At 43.9% G+C, this 20,348-nt stretch overlaps 2 long non-coding RNA genes across 2 annotated transcripts; one reads left to right on the top strand and one right to left on the bottom strand.

Annotated features, from left to right (window-relative positions):
- Positions 1-3,617: 3,617 nt before the first annotated feature.
- On the bottom strand, positions 3,618-5,700 carry LOC131926793 (uncharacterized). The gene is made up of 2 exons (XR_009383569.1): positions 5,269-5,700; positions 3,618-3,831 (listed from the first exon to the last, which is right to left on the bottom strand). It is a non-coding gene; the product is annotated as an uncharacterized LOC131926793 (long non-coding RNA).
- Positions 5,701-17,196: 11,496 nt separating this feature from the next.
- LOC131926799 (uncharacterized) lies at positions 17,197-18,456 on the top strand. Its single transcript, XR_009383570.1, has 2 exons — positions 17,197-17,372; positions 18,081-18,456. It is a non-coding gene; the product is annotated as an uncharacterized LOC131926799 (long non-coding RNA).
- The last annotated feature ends 1,892 nt before the right edge of the window (positions 18,457-20,348 follow it).

A 20,348-nucleotide genomic window follows, 5' to 3' on the forward strand; every position in this document is an offset into this window, starting at 1 on the left:
TCTGTTTGTGTCTTCTTCACTGTTTCTATTTCCCTTTTCAGGTCTGGAACTGTTTCCCTCACCTGTTTAATTGCTTTTTCATGGCTTTCTTTAAGGGATTTATTGTTTACTTCCAATTTTTTATTTTTCTTTTCCTCAATTTCTTTATTGGTTTCTTCAAATTTTTTGTTTGCCTTTCCCTCAATTTCTTTAAGAGAATTTTCAATTTTTTTGAAAGGCTTCTAGCATCTTTTTTTTTTTTTTGGTTTTTTGAGACAGGGTTTCTCTGTGTAGCTTTGTGCCTTTCCTGGAACTCACTTGGTAGCCCAGGCTGGCCTCGGGCTTCTAGCATCTTTAAGAAGCTATTTTTATGGTCACTTTCTTCTGCTTCTTCCAAATTGTGATGTTCAGGTCTTGCTGTTGGAGGAGGGCTAGGTTCTGGTGATGCCATGTTGCTCTTTATGATGTTGTATGTACTTCTACCTTGACGGCTGCCTATCTCCTCATCTAATAGGTAAAAGAAGTGCCTGTGTCTGAGCGAGTTGCTATTGGTCCACTCTGTGATTGTTTTGTCTGTGTCTCAGGGGGCCCTTCTGGGTCCAATCTTAGCTCTTGGTCTAATTGCAGCTAGCAGATTCTGTATCTCAGGGAGCTACTCTTAGCTCAACCCAAGTTAGTTGATTATGTGACTCCCACTCTTGGTCTTATTCGGGTTCTTGGTCCAGTCAGAGGTGACAGATTCTGTGTCTCAGGAAGCCTCTCTTGGTCCAATGAGAGTTGGCAGATTCTGTCTCTCAGAAAGCTACTCTTGGTCTAATGAGGTCTGGTGGACTCCCTGTCTCAGGAAGTTACTCTTGGTCCAATGTGATGTGGCTGTTTGGTTTCCGTGCCTCAGGAAGTTACTGAGGTCACAGGTGGTTGGTATTGGGGCAGGGTGTGGAACTTGTAGATTACAGGGTCTGGTGGGGGGTTTTCTTGGGGGGAGGCCTTCCCGCAAGAGATTTCCCTGCTGGCCGGCAATTGGGGCAGAGTTGGCTAGGGGTTTTCTGGGACTGGCTATGTCCCAGGGCCTGGGTCCTAGGGGCAGGACTCTGGATGTGAGAAGAATCACTCACCTCTTGGTGCATTGACAGCTGGTGGTTTGGTTTCTGTGCCTCAGGAAGTTACTGGGTTCACAGGGTTATTGGGGCAGGGCATGTAGAATGCAGGGTCCGATGGGGGGGGTTTTGGTGTGTGTGTGGGTCTTCCTGCAGGAGTTTTCCCTGCTGGCCAGCAACTGGGGCAGAGTTGAGTGGGGGTTCCCTGGGACTGGCTGTGTCCCAGGGCCTGGGTCCTAGGGGCCACATATTAAGATTATTATCTTAAAAGTACTCATTTAATGAATAAACACTACATAGGAAGAATATTTAAATATTGTGTAAAAACCTATAGATACAGTTTTTTTTTTTTTTTGGTTTTTCAAGACAGGGTTTCTCTGTGTAGCTTTGCACCTTTCCTGGAACTCACTTGGTAGCCCAGGCTGGCCTTGAACTCACAGAGATCCACCTGGCTCTGCCTCTCGAGTGCTGGGATTAAAGGCGTGCGCCACCACCACCCGGCTAGATACAGTTTTGATATAATTACCTCATTTGATGGCTCTGAATAAGAGGAATTGAGGTCAAGACATGTTCCAGTACAGCCATGGTAAAAAATCAGCAAAGCAAGCCTTGGAGTCTTGAGAATTTTCTAAAAGTCATCATAGTTTGTGAGCCACATACAAGATGCAAGGAGCCAACAAGTATCGGCTTCCTCAGCTGTGGTCAGCCAGTGAAACAGATGAAGTGGGTCTCTCAGGAAATCCTGTCGGTTATACTGTGGCATTGCCTCCTGACAGCAGAAGCAGCACCATGCTGCCTATGCTCCTCAGCCTGGTGTGTCCTTGTGAGTTCTGCTGGGAATGAATGGTGTGGAGTGCAAGGGTGGAAAAATCAGCCAGGGATGCTGGATCTGCGCACAGCAGGGGGTCTGGCTTCCATGCAATGGTGGATGTTGGTACATGAGTTTATCTTTACTGAGTGGACTCTGACTTCTAATGTACAGAGGACCAACCAGGGCAGAGAGACAGAGGGCCAGGCTGCTGGAAGGGGACAGCTCATCTATCATGGGTCTTTCCCTCCAGGATTCTTCCTGTTCCAGAGGACGTGGGCACAAATGGGTAAGTATGACCTCAGATCATGGATTACTTCTCATGCTACACAGAATGATTTTTCTGCAACAGGAAGGCAAACACCACAAGATTGGGCTGCTGGAAGGCCTGTGAGTGACATCTTATAAGTTGGAAAGTGGAAGAACTGGAAATATGCTCTCTGATTCTGTCCCAGAGACCCCCAGACTTTCTTTCCTTGGTTGACTCAATCAAAACTGGGGAAAAGACTGGAAGAGGCCTGAGTAGCTAGGAAAAGTGATGTCATTTGTGTAGTGGCGAAGGACACATAGCTAGGAACACCAGTCCCTCTCAAGATGAGATGTGGATGCAAGCTCCCCAGAACATCCATGATGATGGAGCCTGCAGAAGTCAGCTGTTATTGTACCAGAAGAGGTGGGGGAACTTTGTACTATGTCCTGGGAATTCCAGATTATTCCAGTCAAATTCAGCTGCTTAATGTTTTTTTCCCGATGCAAATTGATGTCACTTGGTTCTCTGTTGATGACTACATTTTTATATGTAACTTATTTTCATAATGCCTTGGATCGCTTATGCAGTAGTTGCACATAAGTTTCAGTAGGATGTGACGTCATCGTGTATTTCTGGATGTATTGGCTTGGAAGGAACTTCAGAAATACACAAGCAAGGAGAGTACTGAGCACAAAGGAAAAGGAGGTGCTCCTGCCTCCTCCTTTCTAAGACTGGGCCATTTTCTCTTCACAGGGGTTTCTGACAAGCCCACCCTGTCTGCCTGGCCCAGTCCTCTGGTTCCCATTGGAGGGCATGTGACTCTGAGGTGTCAGTTCCACTTTGGGTTTGAAATATTCCGTTTGTTCAAGGAAGATGGGGAGTTCCAAAACATCATATTTCGACACAGCTTTGACATGTACCCCATGACCGTGGCACATGTGGGGACCTATAGATGTCAGGGCATTGCTCCTATCGTCCGTGATGTATTGACAGAAATCAGCGATCCCCTGTTGATCATAGTTACAGGTGAGACAGCCCACGTCAGAGGTGTTCTTCATTATCTCACCATTTCTATTGAGATTTTAAGTCTGATTACTGGATAGGAGTCCCCCAGAATAGCAGGGATGTCTTCAAGTATCTTAGCCTCCAGAAACATCAATATAGGGGACTGGGCACTGAGGTAGTTAGGAGAGTGTTCCCCTGATGATATTCATATTCCCAGCCCTAGAACCAATTAATAGTTGTCATATGGTTTGATGGTTTGGTTGTTTAACCTCCACCTAAAGTTTATGTGCTAAAACCTTGGCTCTAAGGGTAGATGTGTTGTGATGGAAAGATCTTTAAGAGTAAGGTTTAATACATGGTGTTTAGGTTATGGAGGACGCTGCACTGACAAGGTTCTAATGTAGTCTTCCTGAGACCTTGGTGAGTTCTCACCGGACAGTTGGTACAAAACAACTCTCATATGTAAGAGGGACAAAGGTTGAGGATGCAATTCATGGTTTAATCAGCTGCCTTTAAGATGAAGAGAATGTCCTGGGTGATCCGCATAGGCTAGAGTAGCTACACTAGCTCATAAAAGAGAAGGAAGAAGATAGCGATGGTCAGAGCAAGGAAGCATGAGATACATTCCATTTTCTCCGGGTTCTGAAAACGAAGTGTCCACAAGCCACAGGAGTTCAGGAAGCTTCTATAATCTGGAAGAGAAAAAGAAATATATTCTTCCTCCTGGGGCCTTTGGAAGAAATGCAACCCTTAAGACACGACTCGTACCAGTGGGCTCATTTCAGACTTTTTACCTCCAGAAATAGAACATATTACACATGCATGTTCCTTTTCCTATGTCATCTTTATGATCATTTCTAACATCAGCATTAGTAACTAGAAATGTACCCAAGTCAGAGACAAAAAGAAGAGACACAAAGCCGAGACAAGTATGGCCAGGGTACTGTTGCTGCCATCAGGTTGAGAGGGGGTGATGCTCGTGAATCCAGACTCAAGGCTGCCCTGTGTGAGCTGGGACTACAGACAAGGCCCAGGCACACTGGGTGAACCAGTCTAGGTTCAGGAGAAAACCAGTTAGCTGCCTTACTGCTCTTATCACATCCTGACAGGGATCTCACTTTTCCCCAAAGGGCATGCAATGTATACAGAGGGGAGCCTGAAACCCAGCATGCCGTGTTTTCTACCCTCATCCATCATAGAAAACGGAAGAGATCTGCGGTAGATGAATGCAACAGTCATCTGCATCCAGTCAAATGGAGTCTGAAACTATAGACACAGAGAATCGAACAAAAGACAGAAAAAAATGGCTAAGTGTGTGGGTTGGGAGATAGCCACAGAAGAGAACATGGGCATATGAGTAGGAGGAAAGACTTGGGCTTGGAGAACCTTTGTTATCCCAGTTTCCATGATGTGGGGTGAGGAAGAGTGACTCTCAAACTCACACCTGTTTGTTTTTAGGCGTCTACAGAAAGCCTTCTCTCTTGGTCCTACCAGCTCCTCCAATGAATTTAGGAGAGATGATGACATTGCAGTGCTGTTCAGATGCCATGTTTGAGACCTTCATTCTGGTTGTGTACAGAGAGGATGTAAATGAGGTCCAAACGCATCTAGCTGGGGAGCCTTATGCCTGTGGCTCCCAAGCCAACATCTCTATAGCTCCTGTGACTGCCCCACATGCTGGGACCTACAGATGTTACAGTTCTTCTAGTCAACATTCCCATGTGTGGTCATACCCAAGTGACCCACTGGACGTTGTAATCTCAGGTGAGAGTCTCCAAACTTATTCCTTAGGCTCTCGTTCATATATGTACTGGATGTTCTCGAACTGGGCAGTCTTAGGACAGGAGGATGGTAAGTATTGGGTACTTATGGAGAGAAATAGACTTGATGAGAGTTTTAATGACAGAAACAATGACAAAGGAAACTCAAGTTAATATTATTATGTAGAAACAGAGAAGAAGGTTTGGCAGAGGAAAGGGAGAGTTATGTATTTATTAACCTCAAAAATAAAATAAATAATTCTTTAAAAACATAGACGGGGGATCAGAGGAGTTATGAACAGAGACAAACAGCAGAGAAACCATGGTGATACAACACATGGGTCAGAAAGAGGCTCTTTCCACTCTTACCTTGTCAGGTTCAGAAACTGAGTTTCCATTTTACTACGTCTCCCTTCTCAACCAGGAAACCCAGACATATCCGCTACCTGACCTGAGTTTCAGGACTGTGCTGTGCTCTCTCATGCTGCTTCAACCATGATTCCTCACACTGCCTTTAGTTGGACCCTCCCTCCTTCCTCTGCTTGAGTCATAATGGCCTTGTATTACGGTCCTGGGTGAAGAGGCTGAACACCAGTACCTGGGTGTTTGTATGTCTTCCCTATATCTCCAAACTGGCTTTTAAAAACCATATTCTGAAATAATCACTGATGCTATAGAATGACTCAGGAGAAAACTACATTTTGGGTCCAAAAGATATAAGTAGAGTCAAGTAAATTAGAGATGTGGGCACACACAGAGGGGAAAGGGAGGGAGGAGGGAAGAGAGAGGGGAGGAGAGGGAGAGAGAAAGAGAGGGAGGGAAGGAGAGAGAGGGGGAGAGAGAGAGAAAGGGAGGGAAACAGAGAGGGAGAGGGAGAGAAGGAGGGAGGGAGGAGGAGAGGGACAGAGGGAGGGAGGGAGAGAGAGAGAGAGAGAGAGAGAGAGAGAGAGAGAGAGAGAGAGGAGAGAGAGAGAGAGAGAGAGAGAGAGAGAGAGAGAGAGAGAGAGAGAGGAATCAGTTAACTTAAAAAAATGTGTAGCTGGAGAATTTCTCTCCAGCTCCCGCCACCAAGTCCCGCCAGTCTCAGAGCCCACTTATAAAATAAACATACAGACTCTTACATTATTTAAACTGCTTGGCCATTAGCTCAGGCCTGTCATTGTCTAGCTCTTATTCTTATATTTAGCCCATTTCTATTAATCTTTACTTTGCCATATGGCTCATGGCTTACTGGTACCTTACATCTTCCTTGTCCTGGCGGTGGCTCCAGGCAGTCTCCCTCTTCCCTTCCTGTTCCCTCAATTCTTTTCTCTGTTAGTCCCGCCTATACTTCCTGTCTGGCTATTGGCCAATCAGAGTTTATTTACATATAGCGATATCCACAGCAAAAATGTAAGGAGGAGCTGATGATGGCACAGTGGTTGAGAGCACTTGTTGCTCTTGCTGAGGCCCAGATTCAATTTCCAGCACCTGCATAGTGGCTCACAACCAACTGTAACTCCAGTCCCAGAGGATTCAATGTCCTCTCCTGATATCAGTGTGCATTGCATACATGTGGTGCACATAAAACATATATATATGTATATATACATATATATATGTACATACATACATACATGCATGCATGCATACCTGTAAACAAAACACTCAAATACATAGTAAAATAAAATATTTTTTTAAGAAATGAAAGGCAGGGCTGGAGAGATGGCTCAGTGGTTAAGAGCACTGGCTGCTCTTTCAGAGGACAAGGGTTCAGTTCCCAGCACCCACATGGCAGCTCATAAGTGTCTGTAACTCCAGTTCCAGGGGACTGGAAACTTTCACACCAAGGCACATAAAATAAAGTTAAGTTATTTAAAAAAAAATCGAAAGACTGTAAAGGTAGCTAAGTGGTTAAGAGCACTTGATACTCTTCAAGAAGAACCAAGTTCTTTTCCCAGCACCTACGTTGGATGGCCCACAACCTCCTATAATTCCATCTCCAAGGGCTGTCATGCAATACTCTGCCTCCAACTGCTCTGAACTCATGTGAGTATGTATACAACAGAGAAACACATTACACACATACACATAATTAAAAAGAATCTTTGGGGTCTGAAGAGACAATTCAGTGGTTAAGAACAATTACGGCTCTTGCAGAGGACCTGGGTCTGGTTTCCAGCACACACATAGTGGTTCATAACTGTCTTTAAGTCTAGTTCAGAAGCTCTGATGCTCTTCTCTGGACTCTTTGGGAATGATGCATGAATTTGGTATACACACACATGCAGGCAAAACACCCGTAGACACAACATAAACATGAATAAATCCTTTAAAAAATAAAATGCAAAAGTCTTGAGAGTGCATTTCATTTGTAGAGCATCTGCCTAACATGTGCAGGCAAGACAAGACCCTAGGTTTGATTCCCAGCATAAATATTTTAATATAGAAATATACATAGAAATTAAATAGATTGGTGAATAATGCCAATGAGAGTAGAGGACAGAAAAGCATTTTTTCCTAACTCCAAAAACAGCACTTCACAATTTTATAAAAAAAAATGAAACTCATTGATGCACAGGTTGGCTATAGGAAATCTCCATCATACTATTACTCCATTAATCTACAAAGGAAGGTAAATAGAGTAGTTTAAAAACATAACATACTTAAGTTCCCAAAAAGCGATAGAAAATGTATTCTTTCTCAGTCTGGTTTGGTACACTGTATTGCTGCCAATGCTAAAATTTATAGAAGAAATTAATATTCAAGAGAATGACAGCATGGAATTAAACTCACAAAAGGGTCACTAGCATATGGTGCCAGGAAGCATCAGTGAACATTCTTTTTTTTTTTTTCTTTTTTTTTTTTTCTTTTTTTTTTTTTTTTCAGAGAAGAAAGCCAAGAGATCAGAGCTAAGAGCCTCACCCTTCCTGATTCAGTGATCCTCTCCAGCCAAGAGAGCTCTCCGAAAGAGAACTACTTCCTGTGTGTATGTCTTTATATAGTCTAGCTGTTCTGCCTTCTCATTGGTTGTAAACCCAAACACGTGACTGCCTCATCACTGCCTGTATGTACCGCCCTCCAGGTCCTTAAAGGTGTGCGCCACTGCCGCCACGCACTTGCTATGGCTCTAATAGCTCTGACCCCTGGGCAACTTTATTTATTAACATACAATTAAAATCACATTTCAGTACAAGTAAAATACCACCACATTTCCCTTTTTCTATTTTAATAAAAAGGAAAAAAAAGAAAAAGGTTATAACTAACAAAAGAAAAAATATACAAAAGTACAATAACTATATACAATATATACAAGTAATAAATGTCTAAACAATGTCTAGTCCATTTTTATTTGACAAATTCAGAGAAAATAATTTCATTATCTATCCTATTTTGTTAAGTTCAAAATGTATCTAATTCACTTTCTATCCTAATTAATCTTCAACTATAACTAACTAACCTTCAACTATAACTAACTAATCTTCAACACCCTCAGAGACCCAAGAAGGAAATAATATTAGCTAACAAAAATAAAAACAGAAAGTGCATGCAAGCAACTTCCAAAAAATTTGTGAGTTGACAGAAACAGCCAGCTGCCTGGACAGTCACCTGAGGTTTCTCCGCAGTGTTGAGGCATCATCTTCAGCCTATAGGCTTAGCGTATCTGACAGACTCATTTGTGAAGTAGGATGTACACAAGGTCAACAGTTCCACCTCACATTGGATGAGAGCAGTCCATGTACCAGAAACACCTGAATTCCACTAGTGTCATGTCATGATTCAGGATTTTAAATTCTGGAAATTGTTGATGGTTTTTTAATTCAACTGTCCATTCTTCTTGGCTGTGTATATATGGCTTCATCTCAGCATCCTGTTCTTCTCCACATCCCTCTATCAAATGCTAGTCTACTATTGAGAGGCGTGAGCTTAGCTCTTCAAGAATAACTGTTTCAGCTGCTGTTCCATTGCACATCAGAAGCCATCGGCCCACTGCCTGTTCAGCTGCCTTAGAAGAAAAGGGCACTGTACCTTTTCCAAGTTGCGAAGGCCACTTCAGGGATGGTGCCATATTGTCCTGGCCTCAGAAGATGCCTTTTGATAAAGCCATAACTACACTTGTTTTGGCAAGAATCAGTAGTCCTTTGTTTCATGTCCTGTCTGTCCATTTGGTCCTGTTGATTTGAGGATAATTTGTTGTCCAGTGGCTAACTTTTGCCACAATGAAAGCTAACTCCATACGCAGTTTCTTCAATGCCCATATTTTCTCTGAAGTAGATTGGTACTGCCAGGAGCCAACATGTCTCATAGTCATAACAAAAAAGAAAAATTTTCTAAGTTATTAAAACATTTTAAATGCCATATTCTGTAGATCTCTGAAGGGTTTGAAGTTGACCTGTCTAAAATATATCTGCTCAATTTTTAAAACATATCTAATATAACTACAAGTTCTATTGTAATGTCTAACTACTAACTTCATTTATTTATATCCTAATAGTTGGTAATAATAACATTCAAGGATCAGAAAATTGCATTGTTAAATGAACAGTATAAGTACAACTAGAAATATACATATAGCATTTTCTAACAATATCAATTTCAATATATATAATTTGTATACAATATAAAGCAATCCAATCCAATGTAAAATATTTAAAACTAGTAATTGTCCTTTTCTTCTTTCTTTCTTTCTCTTTTTTTTAAACAAGAACCTTAAATCTAATCTCCTTTGCTTAGCCTTTTTCCTAACCCTTGACAACAACTTGTAACCAACCCCCCTAAACAATGAAAATTATCCCAGACCCAAAACCCATTAAAAAGACCAAAAAACCACCCGCCCCACACCACCTCTTTGGGAATGTGGGCGTCGTATTCTTTTTTTTTTTTTTTTTTTTATTTTGCAATACAATTCAGTTCTACATATCAGCCACAGATTCCCTTGTTCTCCCCCCTCCCGCCCCCCTCACCTTCCCCCCAGCCCGCCCCCCATTCCAATCTCCTCCAGGGCAAAGCCTTCCCCACAGACTGAGATCAACCTGGTGGACTCAGTCCAGGTAGGTCCAGTCCCCTCCTCCCATGCTGAGCCAAGGGACCCTGCATAGGCCCCAGGTTTCAAACAGCCAACTCATGCAATGAGCACAGGACCCGGTCCCACTGCCTGGATGCCTCCCAAACAGATCAGGCCAATCAACTGTCTCACCCACTCAGAGGGCCTGATCCAGTTGGTGACCCCTCAGCCATTGGTTCATATTTCATGTGTTTCCGTTTGTTTGGCTATTTGTCTCTGTGCTTTATCCGACCTTGGTCTCAACAATTCTCTCTCATATAAACCCTCCTCATTCTCGCTAATTGGACTCCCAGAGATCCACCTGGGGCCTAGTCATGGATCTCTGCCTCCAGGTCCATCAGTAGTTGGATGAGGTTTCTAGCACGACAATTAGGGTGTTTGGCCATCCCATCACCAGAGTAGGTCAGTTCGGATTGTCGCTCGACCATTGCCAGCAGTCTGTTGTGGGGGTATCTTTGTGGATTTCTGTGGGCCTCTCTAGCACTTTGTTTCTTCCTATTCTCATGTGGTCTTCATTTACCATGGTCTCCTATTCCTTGTTCTCCCTCTCTGTTTTTGATCCAGCTGGGATCTCCCACTCACCCAAGCTCTCTTTCCCTCGACCCTCGCCCTTCACTACCCCCACTCCTGTCCAGGCTGTTCATGTAGATCTCATTCCATTTCTCTGTCGTTGGGCGATCCCTGTGTCTTTCTTGGGGTCCTGTTTTCCAGGTAGCCTGCCTGGTGATGTGAGTAGCAGTCCAGTCATCCTTGTTCCACATCTAGTATCCTGTTATGAGTGAGTACATACCATGTTTGTCTTTCTGAGTCTGGGATACCTCACTCAGGATGATTTTTTCTAGATCCATCCATTTGTCTGCAAACCTCATGATGTCATTGTTTTTCTCTGCTGAGTAGTATTCCATTGTGTATATGTACCACATTTTGTTTATCCATTCTTCAGTTGAAGGGCATCTAGGTTGTTTCCATGTTCTGGCTATTACAAACAACGCTGATATGAACATAGCTGAACAAGTGCTCTTGTGGTGTGGTTGAGCATTCCTTGGGTATATGCCCAAGAGTGGTATAGCTGGATCTTGGGGGAGATGGATTCCCAATTTTCTAAGAAATCGCCATATTGATTTCCAAAGTGGTTGTACAAGCTTGCATTCCCACCAGCAGTGGAGGAGAGTTCCCCTAGCTCCACATCCTCTCCAGCATAAGGTGTCTTCAGTGTTTTTGATCTTAGCCATTCTGACAGGCGTAAGGTGGTATCTCAGAGTTGTTTTGATTTGCATTTCCCTGATGATTAGGGATGTTGAGCAATTCCTTAAATGTCTTTCAGACATTTGAGTTTCCTCTGTTGAGAATTCTCTGTTTAGTTCTATAGCCCATTTCTTAATTGGACTGTTGGGCATTTTGATGTCTAATTTCTTGAGTTCCTTATATATTCTGGATATCAGTCCTCTGTCAGATGTGGGATTGGTGAAGATCTTTTCCCATTCTGTAGGCTGTCGCTTTGCTTTGTTGACCGTTTCCTTTGCCCTACAAAAGCTTCTCAGTTTCAAGAGGTCCCATTGATTGATTGTTTCTCTCAGTGTCTGTGCTACTGGTGTTCTATTTAGAAAGTGGTCTCCTATGCCAATGTGTTCAAGACTACTTCCTACTTTCTCTTCTAGCAGGTTCAGAGTAGCTGGATTTATGTTGAGGTCCTTGATCCACTTGGACTTAAGTTTTGTGCACGGTGATAGATATGGATCTATTTGCAGCCTTCTACATGTTGATATCCAGTTTTGCCAGCACCATTTGTTGAAGATGCTTTCTTTTTTCCATTGTGCACTTTTGGCTTCTTTGTCAAAAATTATTTGTTCATAGGTGTGCGGATTAATATCAGGGTCTTCAATTCGATTCCATTGGTCCACATGTCGGTTTTTATGCCAGTACCAAGCTGTTTTTATTACTGTAGCTCTATAGTACAGCTTGAAGTCAGGGATCGTGATGCCTCCAGAGGTTGTTTTATTGTACAGGATTCTTTTGGCTATCCTGGGTTTTTTGTTTTTCCATATGAAGTTGAGTATTATTCTTTCCAGGTCTGTGAAGAATTGTGTTGGTATTTTGATGGGGATTGCATTGAATCTGTAGATTGCTTTTGGTAAGATTGCCATTTTTACTATGTTAGTTCTGCCTATCCATGAGCATGGGAGATCTTTCCATTTTCTGACATCTTCTTCAATTTCTTTTTTCAGGGACTTAAAGTTCTTGTCATATAGGTCCTTCACTTGCTTGGTTAGTATTACCCCAAGGTATTTTATGTCATTTGTGGCTATAGTAAAGGGTGATGTATCTCTGATTTCCTTCTCCGCTTTTTTGTCCATTGTATATAGGAGGGCTACTGATTTTTTGGAGTTGATCTTGTATCCTGCTATGTTGCTGAAGGTGTTTATAAGCTGTATCAGTTCCTTGGTGGAATCTTTGGGGTTGCTCAAGTATACTATCATGTCATCTGCAAATAGGGAAAGCTTGACTTCTTCCTTTCCAATTTGTATCCCCTTAATCTCCTTATGTTGTCTTATTGCTCTGGCTAGAACTTCAAGTACTATATTGAATAAGTATGGGGAGAGCGGACAGCCTTGCCTCGTTCCTGATTTTAGTGGAATTGCTTTGAGTTTCTCTCCATTTAATTTGATGTTGGCTGTTGGCTTGCTGTAAATTGCCTTTATTATGTTTAGGTATGTTCCCTGTATTCCTGATCGCTCCAAGACCTTTATCATGAAGGGGTGTTGGATTTTGTCAAATGCCTTTTCAGCATCTAGTGAGATGATCATGTGGTTTTTTTCTTTGAGTTTGTTTATATGGTGTATCACATTGACAGACTTTCGTATGTTGAACCATCCTTGCATCCCTGGAATGAATCCTACTTGATCATGGTGGATAATTGTTTTGATGTGGTCTTGGAGTCTGTTTGCCAGTATTTTATTGAGTATTTTTGCATCAATGTTCATGAGGGAGATCGGTCTGTAGTTCTCTTTCTTTGTTGTATCCTTGTTTGGTTTGGGAATCAGGGTAATTGTAGCCTCATAGAAGGAGTTTGGTAATGTTCCTTCTGTTTCTATTGTATGGAACAATTTAGAGAGTATTGGTATTAACTCTTCTTTGAAGATCTGGTAGAATTCTGCACTGAAACCATCTGGTCCTGGGCTTTTTTTGGTTGGGAGACTTTTAATGACTGTTTCTATTTCGTTAGGGGTTATTGGACTATTTAAATAGTTTATCTGGTCTTGATTTAATTTAGGTATGTGGTACCTATCCAGAAAATTATCCATTTCTTTTAGGTTTTCCAGTTTTGTGGAATAGAGGTTTTTGAAGTATGACCTGATGATTCTCTGGATTTCCTCAATGTCTGTTGTTATGTCCCCCTTTTCATTTCTGATTTTGTTGATTTGGATGCTCTCTCTCTGTCTTTTGGTTAGTTTGGATAAGGGCTTGTCTATCTTGTTGATTTTCTCAAAGAACCAACTCTTTGTTTCATTAATTTTTTGTATTGTTCTCTTTGTTTCTATTTTATTGATTTCAGCTCTCACTTTGATAATTTCCTGGCATCTATTTTTCCTGGGAGACTTTGCTTCTTCCTGTTCTAGAACTTTCAGGTGTGCTGTTAAGTCACTAGTGTGAGATTTCTCCAGCTTATTTATGTGGGCGTTTAGTGCTATGAATTTCCCTCTTCGTATTGCTTTCATAGTGTCCCATAGGTTTGGATATGTGGTGTCTTCATTTTCGTTGATCTCTAGGAAGTCTTTAATTTCTTTCTTTATTTCTTCCTTAACCCATTGGTGATTCAGGTGGGTATTGTTCAGTTTCCATGAGATTGTAGGTTTTCTGTAGTTTTTGTTGTTGTTGAAATCCAACTTTAGACCATGGTGGTCTGATAGAACACAGGAGGTTATTCTAATTGTTTTGTATCTGTTTAGATTTGCTTTGTGACCAAGTATGTGGTCGATTTTAGAGAAGGTTCCATGGGGTGCTGAGAAGAAGGTATATTCTTTTTTGTTAGGATGGAATGTTCTGTAGATGTCGATTAAGTCCATTTGAGTCATGACATCAATTAAGTCCTTTATTTCTCTGTTAAGTTTCGATTTGGGGGATCTGTCCAGTGGTGAAAGTGGGGTGTTGAGGTCTCCCACTATTAATGTGTGGGGTTTTATATGTGATTTAAGCTTTAATAATGTTTCTTTTACATATGTGGGTGCCCTTGTGTTTGGGGCATAAATGTTCAGAATTGAGACTTCATCTTGGTGGATCTTTCCTGTGATGAGTATGTAATGCCCTTCTTGATCTCTTTTGATTGATTTTAGTTTGAAGTCTATTTTGCTGGATATCAGGATGGCTACACCCGCTTGTTTCTTAAGACCGTTTGATTGGAAAGTCTTTTCCCAGCCTTTTATTTTTAGGTAGTGTCTATCTTTGAATTTGAGATGTGTTTCTTGTATGCAGCAGAAAGATGGGTCCTGCTTTCGTATCCATTCTGTAAGCCTATGTCTTTTTATAGGTGAATTAAGTCCATTGATATTGAGGGATATTAATGTCCAGTGATTGTTCATTCCTGTTATTTTTTGGTGGTGATGTGTGTGTACTTTTCTTCGTTGGGGTCTAGTGCTGTGGCTTTATCTATTGCCTGTGTTTTCGAGGTTGTATCTGACTTCCTTAGGTTGGAATTTTCCTTCTAGTGCTTTCTGTAGGGCTGGGTTTGTGGATAAATATTGTTTAAATCTGGCTTTGTCATGGAATGTCTTGTTCACTCCATCTATGACGATTGAAAGTTTTGCTGGGTATATTAGTCTAGGCTGACATCCATGGTCTCTTAATGTCTGCATTACATCTGTCCAGGACCTTCTGGCTTTCAAAGTCTCCATTGAGAAATCGGGTGTTATTCTGATAGGTTTGCCTTTATATGTCACTTGGCCTTTTTCCTTTGCTGCTCTTAATATTCTTTCTTTATTCTGTACATTTAATTGTTTAATTATTATGTGGCGAGGGGACTTTTTCTGGGGGTCTAGTCTGTTTGGTGTTCTATAGGCTTCCTGTATCTTCATAGGCATTTCCTTCTTTAAGTTGGGAAAGTTTTCTTCTATGATCTTGTTGAATATATTTTCTGTGCCCTTGAGTTGGTATTCTTCTCCTTCTTCTACCCCTATTATTCGTAGGTTTGGTCTTTTCATGGTGTCCCAAATTTCTTGGACATTTTGGTTCATGACTTTGTTGACTTTAGTGTTTTCTTTGACTGATGAATCTATTTCTTCTATTGTATCTTCAACGCTAGAGATCCTCTCTTCCATCTCTTGCATTCTGTTGATTATACTTGCATCTGAAGTTCCCAATCGTTTTCTCAGATTTTCTATTTCCAGCATTCCCTCTGTTTGTGTCTTCTTCATTTTTTCTATTTCCTTTTTCAGGTCTTGGACTGTTTCCTTCATTTGTTTCATTGATTTTTCTTGATTTTCTTTCAGTATTTTATTGTTCTCTTCCAGGACTTTATTGATTTCTTCTAATTTGTTTGCCCTTTCCTCTAGTTGTTTACAGCGTTCTTCACATTTTTTTGTCTTTTCCTTTACACGAGCCTCTAGCTTCTTCATGATGACATTCATAAGGCTATTTTCTTCTGCTTCTTCCAATTTCTGATGTTCAGGTCTAGGTGTTGGAGGAGGGCTAGGGCCTGGTGATGGTGTATTACTATTCATTTTGTTGTATGTGTTTCTGCCTTGACGTCTGCCCATCTCCTTGTGGTTCGTTCCTGGCCTTATCCGCACACTTGGTTCAGAGCTGACAGATTCAGGAAGTCTCTCTCTCTTGTCCAGATGGGAGCTCTCTTGTCCAAATTGGAAGTCCGGGGCAGGATGGAAGCTCTTGTTCAGAAGGGAAGTCCGGGGGAGGATGGGTGCTCTCCTCTCTCTCTCTCTCTCTCTCTCTCTCTCTCTCTCTCTCTCTCTCTCTCTCTCTCTCCTCCAGATGGGAAATCCACGGCAAGATGGGAGCTGGGGGCCAGCCTCTAAGTCTCAAGAAGAGGCTTGGGGCTCAGGCGGATGGGCGTGGGGGCAGGGCGTGGAGACTGCAGGGTCTGCCAGGGGTCTTGGAGAAGGAGATCCTTCCCGGTGGGGCTAGAAGGGCACCTGCCCGGGGAGCAGAACCTGGGGCCAAGTTGGGCAGGTCTTCCCCGGAGTGGCTGGTGCCCAGGGATGGGGTAGGGGGCAAGCTAGGGCACTCACCTGTGCTTCAGAAGGGAAGTCCTGGGCAAGATGGGAGCTGGGGGGCCTGGCCTCTAAGTCTCAGGCAGAGGCTTGGGGCTCAGGCGGATGGGCGTGGGGGCAGGGCGTGGAGACTGCAGGGTCTGCCAGGGGTCTTGGAGAGGGGGATCCTTCCCAGTGGGGCTAGAAGGGCACCTGCCCGGGGAGCAGAACCTGGGCCCAAGTTGGGCAGGTCTTCCCCGGAGTGGCTGGTGCCCAGGGATGGGGTCGGGGGCAAGCTAGGGCACTCACCTGTGCTTCAGAAGGGAAGTCCGGGGGAAGATGGGAGCTGGGGGCTGGCCTCTAAGTCTCAGGAAGAGGCTTGGGGCTCAGGCAGATGGGCGTGGGGGCAGGGCGTGGAGACTGCAGGGTCTGCCAGGGGTCTTGGAGAAGGGGATCCTTCCCGGTTGGGGTAGAAGGGCACCTGCCCGGGGTCCAGAACCTGGGCCCAAGTTGGGCAGGTCTTCCCCGGAGTGGCTGGTGCCCAGGGATGGGGTCGGGGGCAAGCTAGGGCACTCACCTGTGCTTCAGAAGGGAAGTCCTGGGCAAGATGGGAGCTGGGGGCCGGCCTCTAAGTCTCAGGAAGAGGCTTGGGGCTCAGGCAGATGGGCGTGGGGGCAGGGCGTGGAGACTGCAGGGTCTGCCAAGGGTCTTGGAGAAGGGGATCCTTCCCGGTTGGGGTAGAAGGGCACCTTCCCGGGGTCCAGAACCTGGGCCCAAGTTGGGCAGGTCTTCCCCGGAGTGGCTGGTGCCCAGGGATGGGGTAGGGGGCAAGCTAGGGCACTCACCTGTGCTTCAGAAGGGAAGTCCTGGGCAAGATGGGAGCTGGGGGCCGGCCTCTAAGTCTCAGGAAGAGGCTTGGGGCTCAGGCAGATGGGCGTGGGGGCAGGGCGTGGAGACTGCAGGGTCTGCCAGGGGTCTTGGAGAAGGGGATCCTTCCCGGTTGGGGTAGAAGGGCACCTGCCCGGGGTCCAGAACCTGGGCCCAAGTTCAGTGAACATTCTTATAGAGAAGTGACTTTACAACGAATGCGAAGTTCCTGGAGCAAGCACAGAGGAAAGAGGTGGGCTGAAATCTCTTGTAGGAAGAATCAAGACCTCATCTTCTGTTCTTCCTCTGCCTCTCAGTTCCTGATGCCACCAACTCTTCATATCATCTTAACGTCACACAAAGTAAGTACCAGGGATACCCATGTCAGAGGGTGGGGACACAGGAAGTATGTGAACACAGTGGGTAGTCAGCGTACACACAGAACTTAAAGATCCCTTGCAGTTGCCCTGCCCTTAAATCTATCTTCTCTCTTGACATTTTATCACTTGGTCTTGCTTCTGTTTTCCTCTTGAATATACCCTAGTTCACTGCATCCCAACTGTCAATCAGACCTTAACCCTAGATGTGGAAGTTTCAGAAAGTTTCTTATTGGTATCATTTTTTTTTAACCAGGAGAGAAAATGAGTCCTTGATACTCACAATGGATATAGGTAAAACTGAGGACCATGGTCCCTCATGTCCTTCTAGCAGGCTTGAGAGAAACAGGGGCTATTTTAAGTCCAGGTAGCAACAAAGGACATTCAAGTGAATAGACACATGTCCATGGAGGATCTCTACCCCTGAATCCTAGCATGGTTGGGGAGGAAAAAGATGATAGCCACTAACAGGCCTGTGCACAGACTCAAAGACCAGGAAGTTCAAAGGAAACTTGCAAGGGTGAGGAATGAATGAATGTGGCTCCCCTTGCAAGACTTAATATGATTTCAGGGCAGAGGATACTGTCTGCACAGAAAGAATTCTTTTAAGGTAGACAGAAAAGAGTTGCATTTCTGAGTTCTTGTGGTGGATGGCCTGACCCACTCATAAAGTTTTCTGTTCCCCCCTGCCAGGTTCTGTCATGAAGGATTACACCCTGGAGAATTCAATCAGGATGGGCGTGGCAGGGATGGTCCTCCTTATTCCATTGATAATGTTGGCTGAGGCCTGGTGGAACCATAAGGAGACACCACAGGTAGAAATGAGAGGAATTTCTGCCAGAACCCTGTGAACAAATCTTTTGGCAGAATGGACCTTGGAAAGAACTCCACCTGCTGAGATGTCCCTGAGTGGATGTGGAATGTACTTAGGGTATTAGAGCCTTTCGGGGGATGCTTGGAAGAACAGCTGAACCTCACGAGGCAAAGAGCACACCCAAGATATGAGATGAGCTCCTTGGGGACGGCAGAGAGGAGGTGCACTGACAAACATATAAACGCACAGACAGCATATGAGTGTCCTTCAGTTTTCTTTGGTTTGTAGAACACTTATGCTCTTTCTACCTTTATTTGTAAAAGTGTGGTCTCATTTGTGCTTGCTTTTGTTGATGGTGTAGCAATATTCCTGTACCCCCTTTCCTCCTCCTTTACTTCCTTCCCTTCTTCTTCTCTTTCTCCGTTATTGTTACATTATTTTCCTTTCTACCTCTTTTTTTTTAAATTTTTATTTTGCAATACAATTCAGTTCTACATATCAGCCACAGATTCCCTTGTTCTCCCCCCTCGCCCCTCACCTTCACCCCAGCCCGCCCCCCATTCCAATCTCCTCCAGGGCAAAGCCTTCCCCGAGGACTGAGATCAACCTGGTAGACTCAGTCCAGGTAGGTCCAGTCCCCTCCTCCCAGGCCGAGCCAAGGGACCCTGCATAGGCCCCAGGTTTCAAACAGCCGACTCATGCAGTGAGCACAGGACACGGTGCCACTGCCTGGATGCCTCCCAAACAGATCAGGCCAATCAACTGTCTCACCCACTCAGAGGGCCTGATCCAGTTGGTGACCCCTCAGCCATTAGTTCATATTTCATGTGTTTCCGTTTGTTTGGCTATTTGTCTCTGTGCTTTATCCGACCTTGGTCTCAACAATTCTCGCTCATATAAACCCTCCTCATTCTCGTTAATTGTACTCCCAGAGATCCACCTGGGGCCTAGTCATGGATCTCTGCATCCAGATCCCTCAGTAGTTGGATGAGGTTTCTAGCACGACAATTAGGATGTTTGGCCATCCCATCACCAGAGTAGGTCAGTTCGGACTGTCTCTCGACCATTGCCAGCAGTCTGTTGTGGGGGTATCTTTGTGGATTTCTGTGGGCCTCTCTAGCACTTTGTTTCTTCCTATTCTCATGTGGTTTTCATTTACCATGGTCTCCTATTCCTTGTTCTCCCTCTCTGTTGTTGATCCAGCTGGGATCTCCCACTCACCCAAGCTCTCTTTCCCTCGACTCTCTCCCTTCACTACCCCCACTCATGTCCAGGCTGTTCATGTAGATCTCATTCCATTTCTCTGTCATTGGGCAATCCCTGTGTCTTTCTTGGGGTCCTGTTTTCCAGGTAGCCTCCCTGGTGATGTGAGTAGCAGTCCAGTCATCCTTGTTCCACATCTAGTATCCTGTTATGAGTGAGTACATACCATGTTTGTCTTTCTGAGTCTGGGATACCTCACTCAGGATGATTTTTTCTAGATCCATCCATTTGTCTGCAAACCTCATGATGTCATTGTTTTTCTCTGCTGAGTAGTATTCCATTGTGTATATGTACCACATTTTGTTTATCCATTCTTCAGTTGAAGGGCATCTAGGTTGTTTCCATGTTCTGGCTATTACAAACAACGCTGATATGAACATAGCTGAACAAGTGCTCTTGTGGTGTGGTTGAGCATTCCTTGGGTATATGCCCAAGAGTGGTATAGCTGGATCTTGGGGGAGATGGATTCCCAATTTTCTAAGAAATCGCCATATTGATTTCCAAAGTGGTTGTACAAGCTTGCATTCCCACCAGCAGTGGAGGAGAGTTCCCCTAGCTCCACATCCTCTCCAGCATAAGGTGTCTTCAGTGTTTTTGATCTTAGCCATTCTGACAGGCGTAAGGTGGTATCTCAGAGTTGTTTTGATTTGCATTTCCCTGATGATTAGGGATGTTGAGCAATTCCTTAAATGTCTTTCAGACATTTGAGTTTCCTCTGTTGAGAATTCTCTGTTTAGTTCTATAGCCCATTTCTTAATTGGACTGTTGGGCATTTTGATGTCTAATTTCTTGAGTTCCTTATATATTCTGGATATCAGTCCTCTGTCAGATGTGGGATTGGTGAAGATCTTTTCCCATTCTGTAGGCTGTTGCTTTGCTTTGTT

The sequence above is a fragment of the Peromyscus eremicus genome, chromosome 1 (genome assembly GCF_949786415.1).
Source record: "Peromyscus eremicus chromosome 1, PerEre_H2_v1, whole genome shotgun sequence".
Classification (NCBI taxonomy): domain Eukaryota; kingdom Metazoa; phylum Chordata; class Mammalia; order Rodentia; family Cricetidae; genus Peromyscus; species Peromyscus eremicus.